Source organism: Ruditapes philippinarum, unplaced genomic scaffold, assembly GCF_026571515.1.
Source record: "Ruditapes philippinarum isolate M1 unplaced genomic scaffold, ASM2657151v2 ctg7471_1_1_1_1, whole genome shotgun sequence".
NCBI classification, from domain to species: domain Eukaryota; kingdom Metazoa; phylum Mollusca; class Bivalvia; order Venerida; family Veneridae; genus Ruditapes; species Ruditapes philippinarum.
The window spans coordinates 1-14,996 of record NW_026866016.1 but is presented as its reverse complement, the minus strand read 5'-3'; positions in this window follow the sequence as shown (position 1 = coordinate 14,996).

The following is a 14,996-nucleotide window of genomic DNA, read 5'->3' as shown; positions in this document are numbered from 1 at the left end:
GGAAAGTTAAAGGGGAAAATATCTGGCCATCAATTTTTACTAGTTTATTTAATTTTGCATCTCTTGCTTCCCCTTTTGGGGGCTTTGCAGCAAAACCCCTTTTTTTATAAACACCCAAAAATATTCCGAAAATAAACTATCAATAGTTTGTGCCTAGACCAATCATTGTGAAACATTGCAAAAACCCCAACACTATCATAAAAATATTAATGCAAGAACTGTCTTTTCTGTCTATTTCATTTCAAACAAAAACTCTACATAAAACTACTTCACTTGAGTGCACTGAAAATAATCTATACATAAAAATATGAAACGAAAAAATGATCTCGTAGCTGAAACAATGGAATATTTACTGAGAGTATCCGAATTATGTAACAATTTACTTAAATGATATTTGTTGACTTATGTCTTAATACTGTTTAGTGTATTCGGTGAGCGTGCGAGAACGTTGGTATCTGGGTGTGTTTGCAAGCAATTTTGATAGAAGCGAACTTTTAGGTTTTGGAGTAATTAATTTGCTAATATATTTCCTTCCGAGTACTGTGATCGGTGTAAAGAAAAGCAAATAGACTAACGATCCATGATTTTTTAAACCATTTAAATCTTAGATATAACATGCAATCATTTGTCATTGACGTTGTAATAACGTAGGATATAAAAATATTATTTGGTGATATGTAAGCATTTCTATATGGAAGTTAATCACACGTTCCATTATGCTAGCATTTGCGTGTTATTGCATCTAATGGCTTCAATAGACTTCAAATGATATGAAATGTTTCCCAGAAGTTTCATTAGCGTGTAGTATTGTCAACATTAAAAGCTTTTATGGAAACTACTTTACAATATATGACTTAATCAGCAATGTAAATAATGATACACTGATCGTGACAATGTGCTGCGAAAAGATTAATTTCTCGAAAATCAACGGCCTATTTGACGATACTTTCATTTTGCGTATTATAATTCAGACGTTGTGCACGTTAGACTAGGAGTAAAGAACCTTGTGAATTCAAAAAGAAATAAACAAATATGTGTGACATTTACATGGGTTTCTTACTTGCTTAGACTGTATCATTCCTGGTTTTTGCGTTGCTTATTTGTCTTTAACTCCCGTCAAATATATTTACAAATCATTTCTCTGACAACAAGGTACATAGAAATAGATCATATTGTAAGGACGTTTTAATTGAAATAAATGTACATATATTTTGACAGCTAAATGATACTTAATCATTAAGTGATTTGTAACTTCAACATATCTATTTCAGTCATTTAATTTTTACAATATATTGAGTTGTTGTATATGCTATATGGTGTCCTTTTTTATCTAAATATCAATGGTTAAGTCAGTTTTCATTTTTAATTTTAATTTTCAATTTTTCTGTTTGTATCGTCCTTAATGGAAACACTTTTCTACTATAATGTACAATCAGCGTTGATTGTCGTCCCCGACAAACCTTGTTTCAGACATATCGTGCAGAAAACTAACTGCAAACAATGAAAGCATAATTTTTGCAATCAATTTGTAACGCGCACTTTATATTTGTATGACAAATGTTTAAAGTGTCTTAAATTCTGCTGCAACTACAATTGCTGTTAGTCAGCATGGATTGGTTTGACAACATCCATCTTCTGCATCACGTTTAACATAAAGAATGACATCTTAAAAGCTTTCAAAAGACAAACTTCTGACCAGAAAAGACTGAATGTCTGTTGTTTTAAAAGAGAGTGTACTTCAAAAGTGTCATTTATATAAAACTGTATTCAATATAACAAAATAATGTGCGTAAGTATCTTTGAAATAATGTTTTGACGTCCGGCCGCAAACTCATAATCAGACACGTGATTCTCATAATTTGATCAGCCACCACATCCCTTTTGAAATCGTAGGCAATTGTGTTAATATAGTGTAACAATTGTATTAAATTGACATTATGCCAATCCAGTTGAAAATAGTCAGTAAACAGGTAATAATAAAATAAATTGTCAGTTGGACATAATTATGTTCAGTTTTATTTTGTCATATAAAGATATAATTAATAGTTCATTTGACCAGTTAAATTAATATCGTTCAAAATGTATCAGTAATGATCAATTCCTAAAAATAGTGGGTAATCTTTTTATAATTCTTGTAGTTTCATTATTGTACCATAAAATGTTTCCATTATCAATGAATGGTCAAACACTATTATAATAACTAATCTTTTAAAATATATTTCCAATTCATCTCAACTTGACAGCGAAATAATGAGCATAATGTCACTTTAATACGCAAGAACAAGACTTAATTATCATTTTTTTAGCTAAAATCAATTCTTTCTAACAAATTTAAAAGTGATTTCTTTAAAATCTAGTCTAGTTAAGTGAACTAAATATTTCAATCCGCTTCAATGTTTTCCATCCATGAAACATCAGCATTTTTTACATTTTGTTGAAACGCGAATAAAACAAATCAGTTTCATTTACAAGCATTGACAAATCGTGAATGTTCTAACTGGATATCATGTTGGCAAAATGATTGATTAAAATGAGTGTAATTGTTATACAGACAGAAATCTTTTATCAATCTTAATGTCGGATTTCAAATGATGACATATTTGCATGTTACTAGTGTAGCTCTCCAAATTAATTCAGAATGGTAAAGGAAGGTGACAGGCTTTCATTTATTTATTGAAAATTGATATCTTGATGAAAACAAATATTATCACAGGCATAATCGCTTTATACTGTTAATTTTATAACCTATCAAAACTTAATTTACTATCACAAACGTTTTTGCAAACGCAGACAATTTCTGAAGAGAAGATTTTCATGATTAACCTGTTTAAGAACTAAAGAAAATAAATGGTGTATAAACGCAGATAACGTATCTAGAGAAGATTTTAATGATGGGCATTTTAAAATTTTGAGAAATTAAATATTAAAAAATAGATATTTTGTTTTACAGAATGTGGCACACGCATGACAGGTTACATAGCTTGGGGTATGATACTGTGCATAAAACTTTCTGCAAATTAATGTTGGAACTAAAATTAGTTTAGCATGTGGCCTAGCATTGTTTAAAGTTTATTCGTAAAACAGAAAATTTTATTAGTCATCAAGTCAAATAATGATTTCTATATCTTTTTCTAGATAACATACTGAAAAGCTTTGTAGCATTATCCAGTGGATCTCGTCAAATTGGTTTAAGGTAGGTTTTCGTCATAGATGTGAAGTGTTTTATCGACTGTTTAAAAAGACATATCGATTTTTATTTACGGCAATAGGAATTTATTGAAGAAGAAAAGTATTTCACTAATTGGTGTGCTTTAATAGTTTGCTACATGTAAAAAAATAATTTCAACCCATCTTTTTTAATTGATAAATTTTGCTTTTCATTGTCAAAATTAGCTCTATTAAAAAGAGATTAATATAGTCCTATTAATCGTTTATAAATGCATACACAGTGATATTTTTTTCTTTTACAAAGAATGTATCTGTCAGTAATTATTTAACGATTGTAAGTAATTGTTAAAAACCTAAAGAGAATGTGTTTTTTATCTGAAATCTGAAAATGCATTTTGTAAATAAAATATCATCAACATATAAATGTACTATTACAGTTATTTTAGAAAAAAAATGATAACATGTCATGATCGTCACACATAACAGTCACTTTTATGTGCTTTTGTAGGGTAAAGTAACAAGTTAACGATTTACAGCATCAAAATGGGTAATAAAATGCAGGTAATAAAAAGTCTACAAGAAGAAGTCGTCACATCGTAAGGAACAATAAATTAAATAGTTTTATGCTAATAGATGATATGCTTTTAGTTCATCATTCAATGATGTAAATAGATAATGTTCTTGTGACATGATAAATGTATTTTCTCTTTTATTTGTCAACTTATCGTAAATAGTTAAGTGCACCGGAATTGACTAATCTAGAATCTATTTGCATTCATTAGACATTACACGTATGTTTAAGATAAAAACAAAACCTTCGGGAATGGCTTGAAAACATAAAGTGACGGTTCACTTTAAAATTGCTTTAATTTGCCATTTACATTTCAATCTAAGTAGATTGGTCATATTCACTTTCAAGTCTTCCCACAATAAGATTTGAAAATAACTTCAACTTCTTTAGAGCATCACTTCTTCACAACGACCGAAATATTTTATCCAGTGTCAGTCTGTAGATATTAACTGCTTAAATCAATTAATTACACACAGTTTTTTTTTGTATTTCCCAAGATGGAAACAAAATAAGTTATAATTCATAAAGAACTAAATCATTTCATATTTGTTTTACTCTTTCACCACGCAATATTATTTAGTGACTGTTTTGAATATAAGATCTTTAATTGGAACCAGTTGCAATAAAATGCGTTATTGTCTTCTTCATAGAAATGGTGAATGGCGGGACGCAGCAGATTGAATTTGTTTAATTATATCTGACTTTTCAATAAGGTCTATGACCACATTGTCTGTAGATACCTTTGACGTAATCATTCAGACAGCTTTAAAATCAGCAATGAATGTATGATAATGTAATTAATCAATTTAACAATACATTCATTGACAAGTTTCGGTTTAACTGATAAAAACAAACGAAAAAACTCACTCATTTGCTTAGCTTCAAGATCCAGAATTCATAAAATAATTGTGTGTTTGCTAGGAACATGAACTTAAAAAAGAAACGAATGGGCTTGACCTAAATGACCGTTTTATTATGCTTGATCATAAAGAAATACAAAACAAAATTAAATTTTGTTTCGCGACAAAGATGTTCTATACTTTAATGAAAAAAAAGTTATAAACAAGATTTGTGACAGACACTATCAGTCCCTTGAGTTAGAATAAAATGAGTTTTTAATCTTGTAACTTCATCAGTTCAGCCATACATCTTTGGCGGATTAGCTCAGCATCACCCTAGGGACTTTCCAGACAAGGTTGTCGTGCGTTTTTAACACATGATGTCCAATGGGTATCTGATAACTGTTTTTGTATTAAATAGTGACCTCATCATTTGTACTTACCTAAAATGTATTTATTACTGCAATAATATTATGAACAATGTGTATATTTATTTTTTGTCCTAAAATACAATGAAAAGGGTTAAAGTAATTGAAGATATTTGAAAATATATTTTGATGTAAACATTAAAATATATAAAAAATAATAATTGTTTGCGAAACTTTGGTAGGACGGACTGATAAAAGAAATCACAATTTGTCCAGATTTCATTAAACATGAGCGGGAAATATTTGATGGCATTTTATAACTTTAAACAATGCATCTGTTACAAAGAATGTAACATTTTTATGACACAAATTCAATATGATTCCGGCAATAATACACATTTAGCGATTAATGTCTACGTCACTTTATTTATTTTCACAAAATCTTCTGCAAGTTAAGATAATTTACACGAAGGATTTACCTGGAACTTTAAATTTAGCCAAGAATTCCCGATAGATTATTCCCTATAAGCAACCAAAGAAAAGCAACAAAACTCGAAAATATAATAAATTGAGCAGAGATGATAGCAAGTCACCGTAATAAATAGAAATAAAAAATAAATTCCTGCAGGAATTGTCTTCACCCAAAAAATAATTTTGACTGCTATGATCATAATCCATGAGCATATTTTTGCACTCAACCATTGAAAAATACAGAATCATAACAAAATATCGTAATTATATAGTGTTTATCTCTGAAAAACTTTTAAAAGGTAACTGTATGTTGTACTGCATAATACAGATTACAGCTTAATTCCATTTTACCTTACATTTGTTATCAAATACTTTCAAAATAGGTTTTTCTTGTAACCTAGGAATATGTAAATTAAAAGGAGATCAACAATGTAGGCAATGTTCACATGATGCAGCCAAAACATATAAATCCACACATGATCGAAAGCAAGGAACCAAGCAGGCCACCCTGAAGGCCACTGTAAAAAGCAGATGAGAGTGTTCTAGGGAGGGGAAACAAGGACGGGGCACAGAAAGAGCTATGCTGTTATATCATAAATGTAATTGGAAAATGAACCATTTTTTTCATACTTATATTAATGGACGGGACAGGTGGATTGTCATTGTTTATATAATATGCCGTCTCGTTGATAGGCAGAGACATATAATGATCAAAACTGTTTCTTGCCTCCAAACTCGCAGCGGATTAATCTTCTCTTATTGTCTAGCTTTGATTAGGCAGCAATAACGTTCGCATTTTTTTCTAGGCCAATTTGACCAGTGTCATTACTTTTAATGTGAAGTGACAGAAATATATTTTGATACAAATGTTTTCATTATGTGTCAGTCTGTAGGGAATTTCTTAAGATGAATTTTAGATGGTTTGGAAAGATGTGAATACGGAAGTTTATCAAATGTTTCATGTTTTATGGATGTTAAAAAGTCATAATTTCATTATTGGGTGTCAATTTTAAATCAGTAGTTGTAGTAAAATTAGTAATTAATTGACTTGATTGTATATCTTTACAGTAAGACATCATTACATACTTTGATGCGCCGGGTAGATAAAGTTCTGTATGTGGAGCATCTAGAATGCTTGTTACAGCTGGGTCACAAAAGCAAGGATCAAGGGAAAACTGTCCCACGATGTTCTCATAAAAAAGACTGAAATAAGTAAATGTCAGAAATTTCTGAACTGATTATTTATTTTAAAACATTCAGTATGATTTTGATTATTTTACAAACGCAATTGAAGTTAATGTTATAAATTTCTAAATTTGATATTAAGTAAAAATTCTTATTTCATAAAAATGTATTTCCCATTCCTTTCAAACGTACATAAAGCCTGGCATTTCAAACGCAGTCGAAAAAAAGAATGCTACACTTTCTACAAATCGGGTTTTCTTTTTTTTTACTGAAGCGTTCAACATATATTTAAACTTATGCTGGGGTGTCCATGACCGAGTGTTTAAGACCGTTGACTTAAAACCACTTGCCCTTCGCCGATGTAGGTTCGAATCCCGACAGGGATTTTGGATTCTTTCATGTGAGGAAATTATCCAGCTAGCCTACGTAACGTCAGAAGTTCTACTCAGGTGCCCATTCGTATCTGATATAATACACAGAAGGACACCTAAGGTCTTCCTCCACCAGTAAAGCTTAATAGATTATATCATATAGTAACGTTCTAGGTAAGAAATATGACAAAGTTTGAACCTGAAATAATCTGATATTCCCCTAACACAAAGCTCTTATAAAAGCTGCAATGATTCGTTATCAATTCCGAACGTGACATGATTACAAGTGAAGAATTATCAGGAAACGAATATTTGTTTAGAGCCTTTACAAAAGATACAAGCGTTTCTAATTAAGGAATTTCGTAAATTTTGCAATATACTGGGAGTAGTGATTAACATTTCCTGCTACGTCAATGGCACATCTCATTGTGTAATTCTTTACAAATAATCCAAAGATATGACTTAAAAACTAGGGCAATGCATTCATAGGAGTATCTTGTTATAAGGAATATATTAAAAATTGCTAAATAAAGATGTGACAAGAATGATAGATTCGTTCATTAGGAATGTTAACCGACCGGAATTGTATAATCTGTGTAAGTGCACCAGAGACGAAAACTCTAACAAAACGATTTACAATTACGTGACAATACAAGTTATCCAGGAACCTATTAATCTCTTAACCTATTTCATCAGTCTGAAAAATCTGTAACGCATTTTTTAAAAATGTTACTTATTCATATTTTGAATGTTTCCATTCTCCCCTAGTGTTTGCGTTTTGATTATTTTAAGGTGTTTTGTTCGTTGTTGTTTTGTATTGTTTTATATTTATTATAAGTGTTTTCATTTTATTCTTTGCTTTGTAATTGAATATTTTTTTGGATTGTTGGGGATTTAAATATGGCAAGAACATTTGCGATGACATAACATGATTAGATAACTTTTTCTCAATAATAGGCACTTTTGACTACTGGCTTGAGTATTCGTATATCATGTGAACTCGTAAAGTATATTAGATATATATTCCTGAAATTCAGTTTTCCTGTAAGATGTGATATCACTCCATATATCATTATGATAAATTGCTACCAGTGCAGCTCTAAATACATTTGTTGTGTATTTGTGAATGCATTTAAACGGGATATTTCTGAAGAATTATCATATTTGGGAATTTCCTTCAATTAAATTGAATATTGAGGATAATGATAACTACTCTATTTATTTATTTATTATTTTATTAAAGGCACAAACGACTTTAAAAAAAAACATACATGGGACAATGCGTTATAATTCACAACTTATAGTTTAATATCGCACGAAAATCCTGTTTATTTTTGTTTTGGGAATGTCAAGATTGCAATTTAAGTATTTCAAGTAATGCATGAAATCATCCGACAACGTGAATAAAATAATGACACGGTATAGGTTTATTTTAAATTTCATCAGCTAATTATTGTTTTAAGAAATCTAAATCTAATTTTTACATTAAATATTAAGTAGAAAAGCAAAAGTGCCAAAGGTCGTGTTTATTTTTAAAGATATTTCTAAAAGATAATATATAATCTTTATAAAATGGTCATTAATTTTTCTTGAAATTTGAAATTGTATTAATAATGTTAAAATAACGAATCCTCCGGGAAATGTATTTATTTCAAATGTTTTGATAATGAATTGCTTCCAGCACAGATAAGTTGCCGTGAATCATTTTATACGGGATATTGATGCAGGATAAATCTGGCGGGGATATCACGTAAGATGTAATTCAACACCTGGGAAAACACCGTCAATCTTTCATGGTAATTGTGTCAAAATTTATGTTAAAACTGATGTTCCTACTGACATAGCTATTATTCTTTTATCTCATGATAAAAAGGACTACGTTTTTTGACATGTCGGAACTAGAAATATTTTTCAAGATATTTTTGTGTAGCATTGATCTAGGTCTGGACCAATTTGTGTTCGAAATTTTAGACCGTTCGCTCACCTTTTTTCATGTTTTATCAAAACTACTATATATAACACAAATGTTAAAAAAATGCATATATAATTGAAGTTATTTACAGGAAAGAAAGATATAATGCTTTGGTAAGTTATTGTTAATATTTGGTTCCATGTTGCTTAGATTCATCATTCTATAACATCCGGTGACCGTCCCACGTTTTTATGCAAATCCATGGTCCCTTTGCTTTCATACTTATTCTTCGAAATTGTATCAAATTAAATGTTCAAAATAAACGTGCATTCGAGGAAAAGAAACTCAAAATTATTTACCGCTTTTGTATAACTACGTGGTAATTTGTGTAAAAAGAAAATGTTATTGATTCAAATAACGTTTGTTCTCTTGTTAAAAATTAATCCATTTCTACATTTCTATTGCACTTGTAACTGAACTCACAAATTTTGAGGTTACTTCTGTTTCACAGGTGAGCAGTTCCGGTAGCAATTTATTTTTGCCCACTTTGTCCAAACGTATTACTAATAAATATAATAAACTGTAATAGAGTTTTTGTTACAAATGTTGATTAATAAATATTTCTTTTTTTATTTTTTAGCTTTTTTAATAAAGTAATATCTTCAGAAGAATTTAGGATTATTTGGGAAAGATATGAAATCGATTTTAATTTCTAATAGTGTAGCAATCAAACAATCTTTTTATGAGATGTCTTTCCAAACCATTATCAATTTCATTAATGAATATATGATCACTTACAACATTATTGACAAAACTAAAAAAAACACTTGTTTTATAAAAGAAAATTGAATGGATTAAAAACAACAAAAAAACGCAAATTTGTAACCTAAAAGTAAATTAAAGATGCAAAGCTACTTTAATAAATTAAAATGAAGTTTGATAATATAGTGCACAATTGAAACTAAAGTTCAAACATATATGCTTTAAGAACTGATTAAATAGAAACGCTTACGCATGTCAGATCTTGTTTGTGATCTCTTTTTTTAAACCTTTTACAATGTCACAGAAATGTCAGAATTTAATATAATTTTCACGTTTATTTCTAATCTCCAAACTTTGTTCCAAAACTTGCCCATTTATTTTGTTGATTATAACACTAAACCGTGAAATCGTTTTGAAAAAAAAAATACTTTTGATTTTCTAAAATTCATCTTGCTTATATGTGTTATGCTGTCCGTACATAAATGGATGCTGTTTATGCTATTAACTCTTGCTGATTCAGAAATATATTTAAAGCAGAACGCCTCTAGATTCATTCTAATTTTCATCAAAATTTTGAAAATGTATTCGAATGTGTAGTATTGTGAAGTAACCAAAAGGAACAATATGTCTATCACTATACGTGGTTCTTTAATGAAACATTCCAATGATATGAGTGAGTGAATACGTATAAAAAATCAACATATTAACTTGCGAAACTCATGTAAAAACTAAGATTTTCTAAAGAACTATAATGATTTTTTTAAAGTTAATACAATAATGTACGATCTGAACGATCCATAGATTTAAATGATGTGAAAGTATTCCAGACATTTCAATAAACACTGCCTCTAAAATGTTCGTGCCCTGTCAAATCAAACAAAGTGGTTTTAAAATTATTCGTCGCTGTTGCACTTAAACTTTTACGTCAAGGTGATGTTTTAAAGAGTAAGTACATAAATCTTGTCACAATATGTAATTCCATTTGCATATTTTCTTTAAGATTACAAAGAAATTGCAGTCATTTTAGTGAATTTCTCTTGAATGGGTGCCATTTGATTCAAGTAACTCTAAATTTCTTATTGAGACATATATCGTATATGTCTCAAATCTGATGATATAACGTATGTTCCCGTGACATCATATGAATAATGCAAATCAATGAACTTTTTAATCAATAAACCCTCAATATAATGAAAGGAAATTCAGGCATTTGCTAAGAAATGGTTTGCATTTGCTAAAATGGGTTTTAAAAAATTGAAAATCTTTAATTTTGCAAAGAAAAAACAACAGAATGTCTCGAGAGAATACGTTTATAGTATGCGTCTTTCTTCAACTATTACTACGCATTGTTATTTGACAACAATTGATTAATGATTGTTATAAACAGCTTTAGAGCAGCACGCCTCAAGAGTCATGCAAACTTTTCTGAAAAGTTTTAAATCTATTAAAAATTATAATATTGTCTAATAAGGAAAGAACTAATTTACACATTGCAAACACCACAAAAATGTACTGATATTACCAAAATCAGACCATAATATGAAAAATAAGCCTTAATGCTTTAGTCAAACAAGATGATATAAAACTGCAAAATCAGTCATCAACTGCATACAGCAAGTTAATTATTTCTTGTAAGTGAATATTGTTACTTTTGTTAAATTTCTGGTACATTTTTCTCCGTTTAGATTTTCTTGAAATATGGAGGCTACAGCTTTAACAAATATTTTCGCAACAAAACTAATATAAATCGGAGGGAGATTTCATCTTTCTTGAAATAACATTAAAATAGAATCTAACCATGTTAATAGTAAACTATACAGAACTTTAAAATCTTACGTGCAACAGTTTATTGCTTGTATATTAATCAAATGTTAAAAATATAGCATTTTTTGAAAATATAAGCCATTTTTTTAATATTTAAACATAAAATTATCACACACAGTGCCTGATAAAAACACTTTGCGCAAAGCAAGTGAATAACCTCCTATAATGAACACATTTATATTCAGCCCATGTTTTTTCCACAAACAGATGATTCGTTTTATTTTTTTAAAGTCGCTTATAATTGCATTATTTTCTCTTACCAACAGAAAAGAAAATCATTTTAAGGACCAGATCAATTTTTAATTCAGTTAAATTTGATTTTTATCATAATTTGATAATGATGATTAGTTGATGTGAAAAATTGACAATGACTGAATTCTCGTCTGATATGATTATTACTTCTTCTTTTTTTCAAAATAAATCGAATTTTAGATCTAAAGAAATAGAACGAATTTGATGAACGTTCCCATATTTTTTTATATAAAATAGTAATTATTTCCATCGAGGGTTACTGCATTCAATACTTGTCACGTATTTCATTTCCTATATGAATTAACACATAGAGACGATTGTTTGCCCAGGAAAATAACGCTCGCTCTATGTTTTTCTTAGTCAGATCATTGTCATTTTTGCCTATATTTACAAGTTTTAAAATTTCGACCTATTCTTGAAGCATTTCGACCTATTCTTGAATCGTTAAAAACTCTCAATATAGTAACATACAATAAAAATAGTAGTTTCAGTGTATTATTTTCTACAAACACTTGGAATATGTGTAAGAGTTAAGTTTAAGGATCATGTTTCTAGAAACATAAAGAATGACTTCATGTTCATGTTGAATCTTTAAGACGTAGAATTCAGCTTATCACACAACAAAGCTCTATTTCAATAATGTGTATTTTATCATTCATCTTTATGTTGTTGCACTTTTCATAGCTATCAAAACATGATGTACATTTTCCAGACGTTTTGTTATCTCGCAGCATTGTTAACATCAAAAGGTTCAATAGAAACATCTATGCAATAAATTTCCACATCACTGTGTACATTATTGCTATAGGTTGAAAAGTGCCCTAAAAAAGTCCCTTGTGTCATTATGTTATTCAGATTTTTAGATGACAGTATCTTTTACTGAACCAGCTAGTTTTTGTCAAGTAAATACTCTGGTATAAAATGTCAATGCAAAGTTTTATAACAAATGTATATGAATACTTGAAATATATTGAAAAAGAATGTTTTGCAAAAAAAGAGAGTCATTTACGAATATATCAGATGAAACCCATAGATGACAGTGTACAATCGAAATATTTGACGTACAATCGAAATATTTCACATAGTTATTACCATGGACAAAAGTGTCATGAATAGCGGAGACAAGGAAAATATAACATCTAGCGCTTTCGAGTGGAATTATTAAATTTTCTTCATATTGTGGTTGTGCTTGTAAGCAATTTTGATAGAAGCGAACTTTAAGGTTTTAAAGAATTCATTGCTTATAATAATATATTTTTCTTCCGAGTTCTGTGATTCGTGTGAAGAAGAGCAAATCGACTGACGATCCATGATTTTTAACACCGTTTCAATCTAAGAAATAACATAAAATAATAAATCCTTTGTCATTAATGTTGTAATAACGTACGATATAGAAATACTATTTGGTGATATTTAAGGATTTCTATATAATGGAGGTTAATCAACTGTTTCCATTATACTAACGTTTGCGTGTTATTGCATCTAATGGCTTCAATAGACTTCAAATGATATGAAATGTTTCCCAGAAGTTTCATTAGCGTGTAGCATTGTCAACATTAAAAGCTTTTATGGAAATTACATTACGATATATGACTTAATCACCAATGTAAATAATGATACGCTGATCGTGTCAATGTGCTACGAAAAGATTAATTTCTCATACATCTACGGCGTATTCGACAAAACTTTCATTTTGCGTATAGTTTTTGATGGTATGTATTTTAGGTTAGGAGTTAAGAACAATTTTGATTGAAATAAATGAACCTGTTTTTCGACAGCTAAATGATACATAATCATTTCGTGATTTATAACTTGAACAGGTTTATATCAGTCATTTAAATTTTACAATGTATTTAGTTGTTAAATATGTTATCCTTTTCTGCTTTAATATCGAAGATTAAGTCAGTTTTCATGTTTAATTCCCATTTTCAATTTTCCAGCTTTAAGCGTCCTTAAGAGAATTTTTTTCTATAATGTCACATCATCGTTGATTGTCGTTGAATGTCGTCCCAATAGTTTAAGTTAGAGTGTGTAGGAAATTAACTGCCAAACAACGAATGCAATATTTTTACAATCAATTTGTGACGTGCTCTTATTATAGATTTGTATGACAAATGTTTGAAATGTCTAACATTCTGCTGCAACTGCTGTTAGTTAGCATGAAATTGTGTGAAAATATCCATCCTCTGAATCACTTTTAAGATGAAGAATGACATCTTAAAAGCTTTCAAAAGACAAACTTCTGACCAAAAAAAATTGAATGTCTTTTGTTTTAAAAGCAAATGTACTTCAAAGTGTCATTTATACAAAAGTACGTTCAATAGAACAAAATAATGTGCTTTAGTATCTTTGGAAAAAAATGAAATCATTTTAAACACAATTCAGATTTACAGCATTGGTTTTCCAAGATGTTTAGGAAATAGATATCAATTCTGGGTGCATTGTTGTAGAATAATGCACGGTTTGAGTTCAAATGCATAGTAATATAATCACGACGGCCGATAGGCCTGAGTGATTAATTACAAAGCATTTGAACGAAAAACGTGCATTATTATACAATAATGCACAATGAATTAATATCTATTTCCATTCTAACTCGTCAAGAAAAATATAATTATTATTATAATGTTCGACTTTATGTTTGGTGGTTAAATTTGTTTACGCCTCAGAGTTTCCAATAGATACGTTCTTTAAAGGCTGTTCCAGTGGTATGAAAAAAACCATCGTTAAATCTACCGTGTGTAGAAACATTTTGAGAATAACGAATTTTGAAAAAGTTGAAAAAAACTTTGTTTATTTTTTTCACTCTAAATTTTTCAAGCGAAATAAAAATTATCAAAATTGAAATAAATGTAAAATTTAAATCGTTTGCGACATTAAAATAGCGTACTTGATTTGATTGTTTTGCACGTGCTGTTTGGCGCTACATTGTGACGTCACGTAAACAATACTTTAAACGTCTGTACAGCGTTAACGACTGAATAAAAGATATTGGTGTTCGGATTTGTGTTTATATTTGTATACTATTTGAACTAGATAAAAATGAATACAATAGAAATAATGATTTATTTATGATAATAATTTCGCATCGCATAAGAATTGCCTTTCATTTATCAATTATGTTTGTTATATTACAACAACTCAAGTTAAAATGAATTAAAGATCATTTCTCTTTTACTATTTCTTAATAAAGCTATACAAATTTGTTAAAAATGACTTTTTAAAAACAGGCATTAAAGTATCAAAAAATTTTTTTTATGCAAATTTTTTTTA